This window comes from Sceloporus occidentalis, unplaced genomic scaffold (genome assembly GCF_023333645.1).
Source record: "Sceloporus occidentalis isolate IW3139 unplaced genomic scaffold, rSceOcc1.0.p SCAF_6, whole genome shotgun sequence".
Classification (NCBI taxonomy): domain Eukaryota; kingdom Metazoa; phylum Chordata; class Lepidosauria; order Squamata; family Phrynosomatidae; genus Sceloporus; species Sceloporus occidentalis.
This window is the reverse complement of record NW_028316986.1, coordinates 25,134,412-25,150,809: the sequence shown is the minus strand read 5'-3', so window position 1 is coordinate 25,150,809 and position 16,398 is coordinate 25,134,412. Positions and strand designations below refer to the sequence as shown.

At 42.2% G+C, this 16,398-nt stretch overlaps 1 long non-coding RNA gene across 1 annotated transcript; it reads right to left on the bottom strand.

Annotated features, from left to right (window-relative positions):
* Positions 1–11,293: 11,293 nt before the first annotated feature.
* LOC149310528 (uncharacterized) lies at positions 11,294–15,510 on the bottom strand. The gene is made up of 3 exons (XR_016281581.1): positions 15,394–15,510; positions 15,122–15,284; positions 11,294–11,655 (listed from the first exon to the last, which is right to left on the bottom strand). It is a non-coding gene; the product is annotated as an uncharacterized LOC149310528 (long non-coding RNA).
* Positions 15,511–16,398: the final 888 nt, after the last annotated feature.

The following is a 16,398-nucleotide window of genomic DNA, read 5'->3' as shown; positions in this document are numbered from 1 at the left end:
CATGCCTGAAATTTTCCACCGCCAATGCAAACTCTCTTTGAGCCAACACAGGTGCTGTGTCACTCTCTTAGCTGTATCCCAAGTGGCAATATGAATAAGGAGGAACTACCTTTGCTTCACCAAGTCAGTTTTCTTCAACTTGACATCCTCTGGAAGTGCTGGACTACAACACATATCACTCTCAGCCGGAAGGGCCAATGGCCATTCAGGAGTTACCAGTTCGGGAAAAGTTGTTCCAGGTTCCATCAACAGATGTGTCTGATGTATACCCAGTGATGCATTCAAGTCTCAAGTCAAGTCTCAAGTCTGGGAGCTAACTTTTAACAGAAAAAAAGGAGGTGAGGTGCGTTTCTTGGAGGGAACAGCGAGTGTGTTAGGCAATGGGCTTGAGGCAGGGGTTGGGATCTGCTTGGCAGCTTGTTCCAACAGCACATCAGAGGAATCTTCTAAAACTTTTCAAAGGCTTTAGAAGGATCCTTGTGTGCCTCAAGCCTATTGCCTAACACACTTGCTGTTCCCTTCCAAGAAATGTACCCCGCACCTTGGGGACAGGTCTTGCCTGCTGCTTGAACTGAGTGGCACTAGCAAGCCAGTCACTAAAAATGTACAAGTATCGAATCAAGTCAAGTCAGTGCGTCATTTATAAGTCCAAGTCGAGTCACTGAAGTGACTTAAGTCTGAACCAGTTGACTCAAGTCTACATCAGTGGGAGTACCCCATCCCATCAGGATTAAGCAAGCAAATATTGACAAAGAAGCTTCTTTTTACAAAGTCTTTTTACACGTGCCTAACCTCCTCTTTCCCTCCTTATTTCTTGTCTTGCTGGAAGCTTTTCTTTTTTTTTAACAGTAGCAGCATTGCAAGGATGGTGAAAGAGGGCTGAAGGAACACAAGGTTTTGATGAAAGGTTGCAGCATCATGCTGCAGAAAAATAATAAAATAAGGCTTGAGCTGGAACAGAATGAGATTCTACTCTAGCCAGGCCTTCTGTACCCACATGTATGTGCCTACAACAGGGAAGATAAATAGCAGCAAGCCCCAGGATCTGAGCATATGTGAACAGCAAAACAGAGAAGAAGAAAAAGGAGGAGGAGGAGGGGGGGAGGAGAAGATTAACACACACCCCTTACCAGCTCTCCCAGCTATAAAAAGCACAGATCTATACATTTGGCCATCAAAATGGAAATCCTAAGAAAAGTGGAGGCTGGTAAAAGAAAATGTCTGCCTTGGATGCATATTGGACGAAGCCTTAAAGTGGCCTCTAGAAGGTTTGCCATGTTTTTGTTTATCTAGACAAGGCATACCTTGTTACCTCATTTCATAAGCATATCTTACTGCATCTAAACCTTTCATCATGCTTATTCCACTTTTAAAATCATTACGTTACATTTGTTATGGTATGAAATTGTGATAACTTTCTGTCTTTCTGTCTTTCTGAGGTGCTGTTCATGATTTCATATTTTTCAACTGATTGTCTATAAAAACCATCTAGTCAATTTTAAATTGTTTATTATTACACTGGCAGTGATATACATGAGAGTCTACATGTACTTTTTAATCAACGATTTTTGCATATGATTCTTTTATTACTTCTCTTTATATTTCTCTCATCCTTCATTCTTATACCAACCATTCTTTCCCCCCGCCCCATCCTTCAAACATACACACCAAAGCTTTCACATGGTAGGCATTGTCGGATATAACAGCATAGCGATGCATAGCAAACAGCACTTGATGGCAGCTTTGGTGTGATAAATCAAATGGCAACTGAAAAAAAACCTGGGAACCAGGTAGAACACAGCTTCTAGGACTTATGACGAAAGAACACATTACATTAATTGTATGATTAGCAATCATGCTGTGGATTTTCCAAAAATTAAATATCAGACACAAAAGCTGGGGTGGTTGTCAGTGAAGCACACAAGATGGGGAGGTTTAAGGCTTTCCTTCCTTGTCACAGTCTTTGTAGACATTCCTCCTGTCCTCTTGGTACTACTATTAGAATTAGGGAACTCTCCCCTCCAATTGGCAACAGTGGGAAGATGCTAATTATCAAGCACAAATGTGAGGATTTTTTAAGACCAACTTCACAGCTGCATAAGGAGTACAGGCATAAAATTTTGGGATGCTTCAGAGAAGACTGAACATAGGTTTTGAGGAACAGACAGATGTCCATGAGCACCACCAAAAACTGTAGCAGCTTCACAACATTCCTTCACAGCAAAACTTTTATGTTCTGTTTCTTAAGAACAAATAGACATTACATGATTTGAAGTAATAGGTAGGAATAACTGCACACAACTCTAACTAGAATCCCACTGTTGTTGTTTGTAATAAATACATTGCGGTATAGGAAGCCGCCTTATACCATGTCAGACCATTTGTCCATCTAACTCTATATTATCTATGGCAGGAGCATGGAGAAATCACCTCAAGGCCTGCCCAGGTCTCAACAGCAGTGCTGTAATTCAACCAGGGCTCAGAGGGTTGAAATACCAGGGCATTTTGACTGTCAGGCTCATTGACATCTGCCAAACTCTAGCACTCCCAAGCTTGCCTTCTCATTCTCTGGGCTTAGCTGCTGTCCTCACAATGGCTGGTGGGAGGGCTGGGACTGGTTTTTCCAGTTTCTCATAATATCATAGATGTTTATCACACTATGCTCTTAAAGTGCTACTATTCCACTTTGACTCCTCTAGCTGCCTCCTGTTGCATTGTGGGATTGGCAGTTTTAAGGAGGAGTATTTACAATTCTCAGGCAGAGAAGTTCTCTGCCTGAGAATTCTAAATACCCCTCCTTAAAACTGCCAATCCCAGAATGCAACAGGAGGCAGCTAGAGGAGTCAAACTGGAATAGTAGCACTTTAAGAGTATAGTGTGATAAACATCATAGACTTTGAAGTGCCCTATTCTAGCCTTACCACCTGCTTCTTACCAATCTGGTGCTGAAGCACCCTTGAGAGGCAAGTATCTAATCTCTGTTTAAAAGCCTTCAGTCTTATTTAACAGAGAAATTCAATGCCAGTGGAGAAGAGGAAATGGGTAAGTAATTTACCACTTCCTCTGTCCCTCTGAGCTTGTACCAGCAGGGCACAACATAGAGGTGTGTCATTTCCCCTCCTCTTCTGTTTTTATATCACTTTCCCCAGTTGGTCTCAATGGAGGGAGGAAATATGACTGCTCCAGGGCTGCCATATCATACCCACCCACCCCCCATTTTGAGTCCATGCCAGGAAAAAGTAAAGGCTTTGGGTGCATGACGTTCAAAGCCTCCTGAATCCAACCTATCTACTATACACCCCAAGAATCCTTCCTTTTTTTCTCTCTCTCTGCTCAAAAGCATTCATAGGTTTTATGCTGGATTTATTACATGCTGTCTCTACTTACTGTTTTACGGTCTGGATTTTATTTTTTAATGTGTTACACAACACAGAGAGAATTTTATTGGGCTGCATAAATGTATAACCAACCAATAATAGTGAAGGAATTATACCTACAGGTCCTTCTGGTGCTGCTGCAGGGAGGTATCCAAAGATGGATCTCCCACTCCAAAGTCGTCCTGTCCACTCATGGGCACAAGATCTGCTATGATCCCAGAGAATCATAGGATTGCTCCTTTAAGCACAGACCACAAATTATCACTGGTGGGCAGTGGGGTGGGAAGTGATGGAAACATGTCACTGATGCGCTCGTATTCCCCAGGCTTTTGTGGTTATTGCTCATAGTTCATGTAGCTTGTAAAAGAAATCTGCATCCCTCCCTTCCTGGTTTCTCACTCTGTTATCTGAGGTGGTCCTCTGACTGCACAGAGTGAATAAGAGTTTTCTGGGGTTCCTTTCTTGTTGCAATAATGAGCCATTATTGCTAGTGGACAAAGCTGTGATTGTGTCCTCATTTGGGAGTCAAACACGACAGTGATTCATCTCCTTTCTCTTAATTGCAAGCACTTGCCAAGGAGTTAAGCACTTTGTATGTCTCAAAGTGATATTTGGACAGGTCTCCCCGGTCACAGATCCACAAAGAAAAAGGCACTGCAGAAATACAAAGTCTGCACGACATGCACCCAAATCATTTACATATGTTTCGTTTCTTAGACATGCACAAGTTTCATTTTAATGTTACTCTTGGCAGGACAAACAGTCCTCATGCTAAGGCTGCCAGCCCGACGAGTTTGAAATAACTCTTGACAAAAGGCGCACACTGGCTGCCGGTGATGCCTGATGGAATCAAGTCATGTTGCCGCTCCGGCTCAGTGAATGCCGACGTTTTCTCCATTGTTATTGTGCGTCTTAATCCTCGCACACAAGGCAGGAGTTTCCCAAGCAAATACTGATGGATAGTAGCAGTGCCAACCCCTGAGGGTCTGTGTAAAGAAGAAAATTCTTGTGGCCTTGTTCATACATTAGCACATGTCTGGCAGTCTAGGAGGAAGAGTCGTGGAAAAGGAGTCATCCTTGAAAGATGGGGCTGCTCTCCCCTGTTGTGTAGTTTCCCATGGGTCAACCTGGGTGACCCACTTAACCTGGGATTGTCCATAGCTGCTGCTGCTGCTGCACTGCAGAATTAATGCAGTTTGACACCACTTTAACTGTCATGGCTCCATCCTATGGAATCCTGGGGTTTGTAGTTTCTTGTGGCACCAGAGCTCTCTGACGGAGGAGGCTAAATAGGTCACAAAACTACAAATCCCAGAATTCCACAGCATTGAGCCATGGCAGCTGAAGTGGTGGTGTCAAAATGTATTAATTCTGCAGTGTAGATGCAGCCTACATCTGATGTACAAATTGGAGGGTAAGTCTGGTTAAGGCGAGTTATGCGGTTTGTGAGCCTTGGCCCACACTGACTGTAGTCCAGACACAAAAGAACCTTTGTGCTGAAGTTTTGTGAGGTTTGATGCACATAAATCACCTGGCTCATGGTGTCTGGTGTGCCTTCCCCTCATGTTTGCATTAGGTGCTCATGGCAAATGAGTTACTCAAGTCACCCAAACAGTGGAAGATTCAGGGCTGTGTGTGTGTGTGTCTGTAATTCCACACAGCAGATAACTGAACTGGGAATTTGGTACCTGTCAGGAGCTGAGTTTTTCAGTTTGCCATTGCTTTACTTTATTTATACAGTCAGCCCTCTGTACTTGCCTGCCTTTGACCACAGATTCAACCATCTATGGCTTGAAAATATTCAAAAATATCTATACATTCTAAAAAGCAAAAGTTGATGATGCCATTTTATTTAAAGGACACCATCATATTTAATGAGACTTGAACATCCATTGATTTTGGTAACCACAGGGGGTTCTGGAACCAAACTCTTGTGGATATCAAGGTCCCACTGTAACATATTATGTGGGATTGATATGGATAATGGGACACATAGTAATAAGTAAATTAGTTGCTCACATTCTTTGGGGGGTTAATGAGCAGATGGGGAAAAGAGAAGAAAGATTATGTTTGGAGATCCAAGGTCAGTCCCATGAGAACAGTTGTTAGGGGGTGAAAGAAAGGCTGACCATGGGAAAGTGGAGGAAAGGAATCTGTTTGGGTTTATGAGTGAATAGGGTGCCAATCTGCTCAAAATTCAAATTATGATATGCTTTGATTATACTATAGTAAATGTGTAGTTTCTGAATAAAGCTTTTCTGTTTTACTCCTGAAAGCTTGAATTTCTGAACCAAAGTGTTCCTGTACATGACAGTAGCACAGGATGTACGATGACTGCTGACACAGATGGTTTTGAAAGGTTCTGCAAATTCATCGAGGACGGTGTTATCAATGGTTACCAGTTGTGATGGATATATATCATGCCCTCCAACTGTGCCAATTTCAAAGGGACAGTCTTGATTAGGCCTATGCCATCCTACTTTCCAGCTGCTTTTTAAAAATCCCAGTTTCTCTCTCCTCCTCCCACTTTCCCCCCTTTGCCCTCAGGTTGCTTCTGTTGCTGCAAATTGAGTTCAAAATGCAAAATTAGTTTGTACTCAGTTAACTTAGAGGCAGGGGTGGAGAGGAGGGGCAGAATCTGCTGCATCCTCTCCTAAATTGTATGGCCATCCTCATTAATAAGTCAACGGCTGACGAAGGGAGACAGACAGACAGACAGACACATCCTCCTGTTTAATGTAAGAAAACTAGCTGGTTTTCTTAACATTTGCCTGTTTTTGGCACTTGGAAGTTCCCACAGGCAGAAAATTAGCTCCCAGATTCATTGTACTTGCCTGCCTTGGTCAATGGTGTAAACAGAATGCTCTCTACTTAGATCTTTGGTGTGATCCACCAAGTTGGTTGGTTGTTGGGGTTTTTTTGCCCACTGGTCATCTGATTAAAGGATTCCACTGACTGAAAGATTTTGGGAGCTGTAGCCCACAAAAGTAACTTTTCCAAGCACTGGTCAGAGCACACCATATAAGAACAGAAGGAAAATACTGAGGAATTGGATCCCACTTAGATACGGCAGGGAACTGAACAGTAATTTCAGCTCCCTATCAGAGTATGTTATGCAACCTTGACAAGGCAGGGGTGTCCTGACCTAGTTGAGTGGCAAGAAATCCAGGCCTTGTGGGAAACTGAAAGGAGCTCTGATTTATCAGGAGCTAAGGGAACACTTACCCATAGTTTTGCACAATCAACTCTTGGCATGGCTACTTACAAATCCAGTACTGGGAACAAATGCACTTTTGTTTGTCGGGATCTTGATCATCAGGTGCCGACTGATTCAAGTGAATACTGGTGTCACAAGTCAGTTTGACCTTGGATTGATAGATAAGCATACTGCAGAGAGGCGCCTGACTCAGCCCCATGAGCCAAAGGCCCTTTATGAGTTCTTCAGCAGACAGTCATGCTCAAAGGATGGGTCTAAATAACCAAACCAAGCTGGTTTGAATTGACACATAATTGCTGTCTTTAGGAACCAGGTTTTTATAAGGTGAAATTTGGGCTACACAATAGAACCTAAGATATTTGGGCTAATATGGCCAATGGCTCTTCTTTCCCTTCTCTTGTTATGAATAGGTAGGTCAACAGTGATGTATTACCAGAAGAAGGAGTTTTGGTACATGCAGCTTGTACCATGTTATTGTTGTTTGTTTGTTTGTTTGTTGTGTGTGTTCAAGTCATTTTCAACTTAAGGCACCCCTGAGGTGAACCTGTTATGGGGTTTTCTTAGCAAGCTTTGTTCAGAGAGGGTTTGCCATTGCCTTCCTTTGAGACGGAGATCGTTATCACACGACTGAAATTGGAAGTATAATCCAGTGTCATCTTGAACACAATCATGGGTGTTCACGTTATTGCGTGAAAGGTTATCAGACGCATTCTCTGGCATTCTGAACGCACTCCAAACGCAATCACGCACCAATCCACACTAATTCGGTGAACTAGAAAATTCACAAATCCTATTCCCAGGCTACTTCGCATTCAATGCGATGTCGTTTGGTGTGGGATGCATGCCTGCTGTGCCCCTGGTATCCCCCCCGCATCAATTCCCATGATTCTCCGTTTTGTTTTGGCTTCCGGGGCTCCTAGGCCTTCCCTGGCAGCTGGGAGGAAAAGCAGCTGTTCTTGACAGGAAAGAGTGGCTCTCCATGAGGTGCCCTGCAATCTCTCTCTCTGCCCAAAACAGTGGGCTTGGGGCTTGCCCTGCTCCTGGCCCCTTGTGCCCCTCAGGAACCTTTTTGCCTCCCTCCCTCCCTTCCTTCCTCCAGGGCCAGAGAGAAAAATCCCCCCCCCCTTTTTTATTAGCCCCAAAGAGTTGTTCTTCTTCCTTCATTCCTCCTCCTTTGGGGGATGATGGAGTGGGGCAGTCTAGGGAATGGGCAGGGACGTAGCCAAGGGGGGGGGTCCTTGGGGTCCGGACCCCCCTTCCATTAGGTACAATTAATGGTGTGTGCACTTAGTGGTGGCACTTAGTCTGGACCCCCCCCCCCCTTCCCAAAATCCTGGCTACATCCCTGGAATGAGGGTCTGTTTTCCTCCCCTCAGGGGCATCGCTCTGGGCTCACAACAAACTCCAACTCCCAGAATTGCATAGCCTTGAGTCACAAAGAGTTAAAGCAGTGCCAGTCTGGGTTATTTCTCCAGTGTGGATGTAGCCTTAGTCGCCAGCTCTGGTTCCTGCACAGCCTCCCTTTCCCCCTCCTCCTCTGACTCATGGCGAGGAGGCAGCACCATTGCCTTCAATGGGACTCCCAACCAGGTTAGAACCAGAGAGGACCTGGCTGCAGCAAAGCTCTCCCAAATGGGAGGAACTCCTTCTCTTCCCCCACCCCCACCCCCATGGCTGGGGACTTAAAGGCACAGACACAGTCTCTCTCTCTCTCTCTCTCTCTCTCTCTCTCTCTCTCTCACACACACACACACACACACAACCATCTGGAGACCCCCACCCCGCTTTTTGGGTTTTCTTGACAGGTTGATTCAAATGGGGTTTGCCATTGCCATTTTCTGAGGAGGCTGAGAGAGTGTGACTTGACCAGGTCCCTGCCTTCTAGAGTCATAGTCCAATGCTCAAACCAAGTACAAGGTTGCTTTCAACTGGTTTTGAATTGGTGAATTGCCAAAATAACGTGAAATGAGGGGTAATGAATGCACATATAAAGTGCATTGCCTAAATAACGTGAAATAAAGGGTAATGAATGATTAAATAACGTGAATTTCATAATTACGTGAAATAAAGGTTAATGAATGAACAAATAATGTGAAATAAGGCAAAACCACAGGAACTGGAGGCAAGCCCCGCCGGAAGTGTAAAAAGGTCACGATCCGATTCTGTCCTCACTGCACATGTGCAGGGATGCTAATTCGAACTCTAGACTATGAAGGATACGTACTCATATGGTAACTTCTTTTGCATTCACACTACTTTGGCTTTGAGGTGGGCACTGTGTTCTTCTGTGCATTTGTCAACGATTCGCGTTATTTATTTATTTACTGTATTTATACCCCGCCCTTCAGCCCTAAAGGCTCTCAGAGCGGCTTACAATTATTATTTTAATTAGACGGTTCCCTGCCCTCAGGCTTACAATCTAAAAAGACACGACACAAAAGGAGAAGGGAATTGGCCCTACTTTCTTTTTTTCCGAAATTGGGAGACATTCCTCCCACCTGATATTGTCCTGAGAGTCAGGTTTCCATGTCTGACCAGGGATTTGAACCCTGGTCTCCCAGAGTCCTAGTCCAACAATGAAACTACTATGTGACACTGGTTCTCTTGTGCTATTTAAGGAAAAGAAAACCTGCATCTATTGGACCTTTCCCCCTCTTTAGTTCCCCAGGAACTATTTAAGGTCCCTATTGTCCTTTACATCTGGTCATCTATTATCCACTGTCATTCCAACTAGACACCGTCAGCTCTAGTACAAGAAGGGGATTTTTTACTGGTTCTGAATCTGGCACCTTTTTTCTCAGAAAAAGGACTGAGATACTGAATGAAGGGAATGGAATGATTCAATTTCCTGAACAGGTCATTGGATGGGGAGCATCTTTTAGAAAGGACACAGTGGACACTCCAACTATTTAGGAAGAAGTAGAAGAAGCATTCCTGTCCCTTAGGTTGTTAGAAACTATCTAGAAAATACTTATTGTATTTCATCATGTCCAGTATAAACCACCAAGAGGATTATGGCCATTAGCTTCAGTATCAGAGTCATCATGCCTCTGAATATTAGTTCCTAGAGCAGGGGTAGGCAACCTGCGGCCCGTGGGCCGGATGTGGCCCGGCGAGGCCTTGGGACCGGCCCCAGCCCGGTCCTGCCGCCGATTGCTGCCGGGGCCTTTGGCCTCTCGCGCGCAGGGGCAAGGGGGGCAATTGTCTATAGATGCCTCAGAAACATGCATTTATATTAACATTTTTTTAAAAATCAGCAAAAAATTTTGCGTGTCCTCCACTTTTTTAAAAAAAGTGTCCACCATTTGAAAATGTTGTCCTACATTTGTCCCGGTTTTGGTTTCGGCCCCCCAGTTGTCTGAGGGACAGCAACCCGGCCCCCGGCTTAAAACGGTTGCCTACCCCTGTCCTAGAGAATTACAAAGGAGGAAGGCTATCACCCTCATGTCCTGTTTGTGGCTTAAAAGTACCTGGTTGGTCATTGTGAAAAACAAATGGAGAACTGATGAATCCTTTCCTCTGATGCCACATGGTTCTTCTTATGTTATTAAGGAAACCAAGCTTATGAAGAAAGACATAGGGAGCTGGGTAGGCTCAGCTTAGAGAAGACAAGACTGAGGGGTAATATGATAGCTATCTTTAAATATCTGACGGGATGTCATGGAAGATGGAGTGAGCTTATTTTCTGTTGTTCCAGAGACTGAATGTGAAAGATTTCACCTAAATATTAGAAATAATCTTTTTTTTACTGTAAAAGCTGTTCAACTGTGGAGTAGACTTCCTTGGAGGGTGGTGGACTTTCCTTCTTTGGATGTCTTTAAACAGAGATTGGGCAACTCTATGATTCTATAATTCCCTGTTCTTTTGTTAAGTAGAGAATTGTCCTCTGTAAAGTAATAAACATTAACAGCCTGATATAAACCCAGTGGTGGGAATGCTCTTTCTGTTGCTGCTACACACATCCTTCCAGCAAGATGTGAGATGAAACTTCCACTGAAGGTTTGCTGTCCTTACAGGCATGCTGTTATGTAACTACTTTTGTGGGTACAGGTAATTTTCTTTGTCCAGGACAGAATGAATAACTATCAAGGTTTTCTTCTTCACATGTATTAGCAGTGACACTTTTCCTTAAAACAGAAGATTCAGCCAAGCATAAAGCCCTACTACATTCTACCTTCATTTGTTTGAAATACTGTAAGAGCTCAGCAGACACAATGAGAAGGACTGGTCTTCAAACACTACTGTTGAATCCACTTATCCAATTCCACTTACCTTAACTGTGAGTGATCAGACTTTTTTTTAAAATGCACCAAAATCTCTGTGCACGACAGAGAGAAAGAGAGAAATAGAGACCACAAGACAAGGAGGGGTTTCTCTCTTTTTTCATTATTGCCATGGGCATGAACCACAGCTTTTATATAATGATTAGCTCTTCTGTGAAAAAGACATAGGGCAGCTCTAGCAACCATCTCTCAGGAAATTCATGGTGCTGATATTCATGAAGTTACAAGGACTTTCTTGAAAGTTGCCATGAGATGTTGCTTAGCAGTCCTGAGTTTGGAAACATTGGTTTGTTTGTATGGCATTTCTTACAACCACCCATGAAATTCTGGCAATATAATTTTTGAAGCCATAATACATCCATGTACAACAACCATTAAAACAGCCAAGTTCACAGCAGTGATTAGCATCTGACTAAAGTAATGGTTCTCAGACTTTAATTCCTCTTTGTGGTCTCTGTGATTCACACGAATAGATCATCCTGTGCCTTTGCAGCTTCATCCTTAGAAACTTTGGACTTTATCACATGAGACTATAAAAGTAGAATATTTACAGGATAAAAGCATCAGTACTTGTATCACAAAACATCATGTCCAACCTGCTGTTGCCTTGCATTCCATTTGCTATTGTACTGCACCTTTCTATTGATGGGCAAAACCTGTCAATAGGCTCTTAGTCTCACTGTTATTCCATCGCTGCCTTTGTGCGGTAGGTCCTTCCTGTTGCAGTTCTGCTTCTCAAAATAGAAAATAGATCACACAACCATGGATCGCCAAAGCCCTATTGTGAGGGAAAGCATGATAAGAAATGATGCCAAATTAGTATGCTGCCATTTTTAAACTAGTGCAATTGTGGTGGGACAACAGGCTGGTGTGATAAAGTCCTTCTAGAGCTAGACTGTCCATTGGGTGGGTGTCCCACCCGCTCCACTTTGTACACTCCTGCCCACCTAATTGCCTGTTTCTTTTCATCCCTCACAGTAACAGCATTATTGGGAAATTCCTCTTCTGAGTTTGATCTAGCATGTGAGAGAAATCTCTTCACTTCATCCCTTTGGGTTTTCTTCTCTTTTCTTGCTTTTAAATTTAATTTCACTTCACCTCATTTTGTTACATTCTTCATTCTTTATCTTGCATCATATTTTTTTCCTTCCTACCAGGCATCAGATTTATTGCCTTGTGAGGTCTGTTTAAAAGGTGCCTTGGGTATGGTCAGAAGATCCCTCAGATCTATGATCACTCCTGCTGCTTTCTGTTCCTCACCAGCACCATACAACTTTTATGCTGGAAACTCATAAAAACAGTGCCTCATGCCTCCATGTGCTCCTCTGGAAAATAGCGCCATTAAAGTTTCAGATCTTGCAGCCAAAAACAAACTTCAATGGATATTTAGTTTTGGCCATCACCATCTATGAAACAGCTGTTGGTAGCAAAGTCTCTTCCATTGTACTTGACTACTCTGCTGCCAGGGCCATTGAAATCAACACACACTTCTCTTCAGTCCCATCATCAGTACAGAAAAAGGTATCAAGCATCTCAGACTAAGCAAAGACAGACTTGGTGGAGTTCTGGTTCCTAAAAAATATAAGGCTTTCTCCAGGCACTCATAAGGCATGGGCTTTACCAGAACCTTTTCAAGAAGTCTTGATGGTGTGTTACTTAATAAATTTTCTTTTAATTTGCATACTGAAGCACAGATGTAGCTCCTATTTTAACAACTTTTTTCCTTTCAGTAAAGGAGCCCTGGTGGCGCAGTGGTTAAATGCCTGTACTGCAGCCATTCACTCAAAACCACAAGGTTGCGAGTTCAAGACCAGCAAAAGGGCCCAAGCTCGACTCAGGCTTGCATCCTTCCGAGGTCGCTAAAATGAGTACCCAGACTGTTGGGGGCAAATTAGCTTACTTGCTAATTAGCTTACTTGCTGTTCACCGCTATGATCTTTGGAATAGCGGTATATAAATAAAACAAATTATTATTAAATTATCATTGTCAAAACCTTCACCAGGTTTTGAAAATTATGGACCACAAACCAGGCCTCTATCAGATAAGTAAATGGTATTTTAATTAAAAAAACTAGTAGAAGCATTCACCAGTACCATATCAGAAAAATCATATGTGCAAAGGCAGGGTCTCAGAAATCTACTCATTAATCTATCCCTAGTTAAAATAGCCTCATTCTCCACTGTCATAAAAAATTCAGGACTGAATATGTATATTCTCCCAAATTCTACAACCTTTCTGCAAAACAACTAAATGAAGTTCAAGGACCACCAGTGACCTATTAGTCTGAATTCTATGGTTTTAGATTAAGTGGAGCACCTTACATACATTATCACAGTTATCCTTACATCAGCCTAGGAAAACACACCAACATTAATATCCTCATGTTGTAGATGAAAAGCGGCTAAGGTCATCACAGAAAGGAAATACGAACTATAGCTCAGTAGCAAAGCACATAAAAGTCTATTCCTGGGGATTACTTCTTTAAGAGGATACTTGGTACTAGAGACGGAAATAACATGGAAATAATAGATAATTTCTATCCCATATGTGAAATGAAATGATCAGATCAGGGGCAAGCCTTGCACAAGTAAACAGAAACATTTTGAAGCTTCTAGAGACCAGCTGAAGACTTTTTCCCAAATGCATACAGCTTTCACCAACATCTACTTTTCTTGTGATTTCCATTTTGCTGGCAAAACTTATAGATCCTTTTAACTGGTTTAAGGCAGCTTCCTTTGTTTCTCTATGGTAGCCACCCTACGTCCCAGCTTTTGGAAGAAAGTGGGGTATAAATAAAGTGCTAGGTTGGCTGGTTGACTTATAGTTCTGTCTTGTAGCTAGCTGCTGCATGACAAACAGGTCATACTGATGGACACTAGACTCAAGTATAAGCTAGCACAATGATTGCTGTGCAGACAGGACATAAACCTTGCACTTACAAGGTGACATTTCTATGGATGTAAGTGAACTCATTGATCATGAAAAGTCAGGGCCAGACCAGACTCAGTCAACACACACAAACACCCACCCATGTAGCTATATGGAAATCCTGAAGATCTGGCAAGGGTAAATGATGATTACATTAATACATCTAATAACTGCTACAAAAATCCAATTGCAAAGTATCTCTAGACTGGGTCCTGTGTGTTTGTTTTTTTCTTCTTCTGGGCATGAAAAAGCCAATTTTGAATGCTCTTCTTGCTATTTTGTTACAGATATATCTCTATTGTGTATTTATTAACACTTTATATCAGTTTAAAGTTGCAATTGTCCACAAACTTTCTTGGAGTATTCCTCCTTGATTCAATCCAAGAAGCCACAGTCCTAAGTTCGCAAAACATAAGTAGAACAGTTGATGACCAGGGCTCTTGGCGATCTCTCATAAGTTTGCCATAAGTCAAAGTCAACTTGACAGCAACTAGCAAGTCTCCTTGAACACAATGGAATTCATTTCGTTTATTTTACATAGATGTGGCTGTCATGGTTTCCCCAAGAAATCATGGGAGTAATAGCATAAAGTCTGATTAAACATTTGTTGAACAAATGAAGCATTTTTAGAAGCATTCATGCTACATTTAGTCTGAACACATGTACTAGTTATTTATGTGCTCCTGCAACTTGCTGTCTACTCATTATTATTTAAAATTGTTTGTACAGACTGAAAGTAAATCAATGTATTACTTACTCACTTAGATATTAACAGCTGTGAAGTTTCAGCAGGTGTTGCTTGTTAGGTAACCAGCAACACCTGCTGAAATTCCCTCTTCTGCAAAACCATTAAAGGTACAGGAGCCACCTTCAATTTTCACTCAGGCAACCCTATTTGTAGACTGAAAAAAAGATGTGGCTGAAAGCTGGAGCTGGTGCCTTCTACTTTCATTATAAAAAACAAAACAAAACCAGCAATGACCAACATCATGATCACTCCTTCCTCTTCATCTGACCACCCTTCACTGATTCAGACTGTGTCTCTTACTCTACATCACCATCATGTCCCATCCATGTATATTGTTCGATACCTTCAAGCCATTTCTCACTTATTGACCCTAAGGTGAACCTGTCACAGGGTTTTCTTGGTAAGATTTGTTCAGAGGGGGGTTTGCCCTTGCCTTCCTCTGTGGGTGAGAGAGTATGATTTGCCCAAGATCACCAGTGGGTTTTCCTAGTTGAGTAAGGATTTGAACCCTGTTCTCCAAAGACATAGTCCAGCGTTGAAAGCACTACACCAGTGACTCTCACTCACCTGTGTAGAGTTTGTTCAATAATATTAATCAAATATTAATTCTGTTCTCTCTTCCTCTCCCTTTTTTCCCAGTCTCTCTTCCACACTCTTCCTTGTTTGTTTTAAAGCCTCGGAACAGTTTTTTGCAGTTGAAAATCTCTTCCTAGAAGAGGCATAGGTGGTTCTGTGAATGATACAAGGAGAAATCAGTAAGTGCTGTGCGCAGCCATTTCAGCAGCAAACAGAAGAGGATTTCCCAAACGTCAGTTTAGGGAAGAAAATTGCATAGTTACCCCAAATATAGCTGGTGGCTTTCCATGGACTTCTTGCTCAGAAAGTTTGAATGCTTCAGGAAACAACTTCTGCTGTCCCAGACTGTACTTCACCCATCCTATTTACCTTTAATGGGCTTTTCTAAATAATAATAATAATAATAATAATAATAATAATAATAACAACAACAATAATAATAATAATCTGTATCAAATCTCTATATTAAAAAATCTCTATGACATTGATCTCTTCCTGCTCTCCCCCCATACCAGTATGCACAGATGTTCCACTTTTGCAGACACCTGTAAGTTAAAAGTTATTTTTTTTAATGTCATGAATAGGAAAGAGTTGTTCTTGCTATGAAAAATGGCACCAGTTTCTCCAGGGAAAAGTTGACATTTTCTCCCCAGGAAATGAGCACACACTCCTCCCCACTCCACTAGTGAAGCCTTTGCTGTGAGAGGCTTTTTGCCAGAAGATGTTCCAGAAAGCACATTATCCTTGCAAAAATCTCAAATGGCAAAACTTTATTCCACGTCTATTTCTGGAATGCGCTGCTTCCAAGGGGAGGTGAATCTTAGTCATGGAACATGAATATGTCTTTGAAATTGCAGATGAACTTTCTAATAAATACATAAATCAGGAGGCAGTTGCATGTTATACTTTTAGCTGCAAATGCCTGTATTCCTGGACTACTTGAATCAGGAACAAGAAAAGATGTATTTATTTCCAACGGAAATCTCCCTCTGTAATCAAGCATAGTAAGAATAAATATGAGGTTGATATATTCAGCCATCAAACTATATCCCGTGATGCATTATTCAGCCATAAACAAATGTTTATGCAAGCCATTTTCATCAGTGTTTCTCAAGTTATGTGATGTGGCAGACTGGGCATTCCACCACCACCCCATGCATTAAGAAGCAATACCATAGTTGTGCCATATTATTATCATATTCACATAGTTTCTTGGAAACTTACCCTTGGCCTGCACCCTTGTCAACTGGCACCAGTCTGTGGACTAT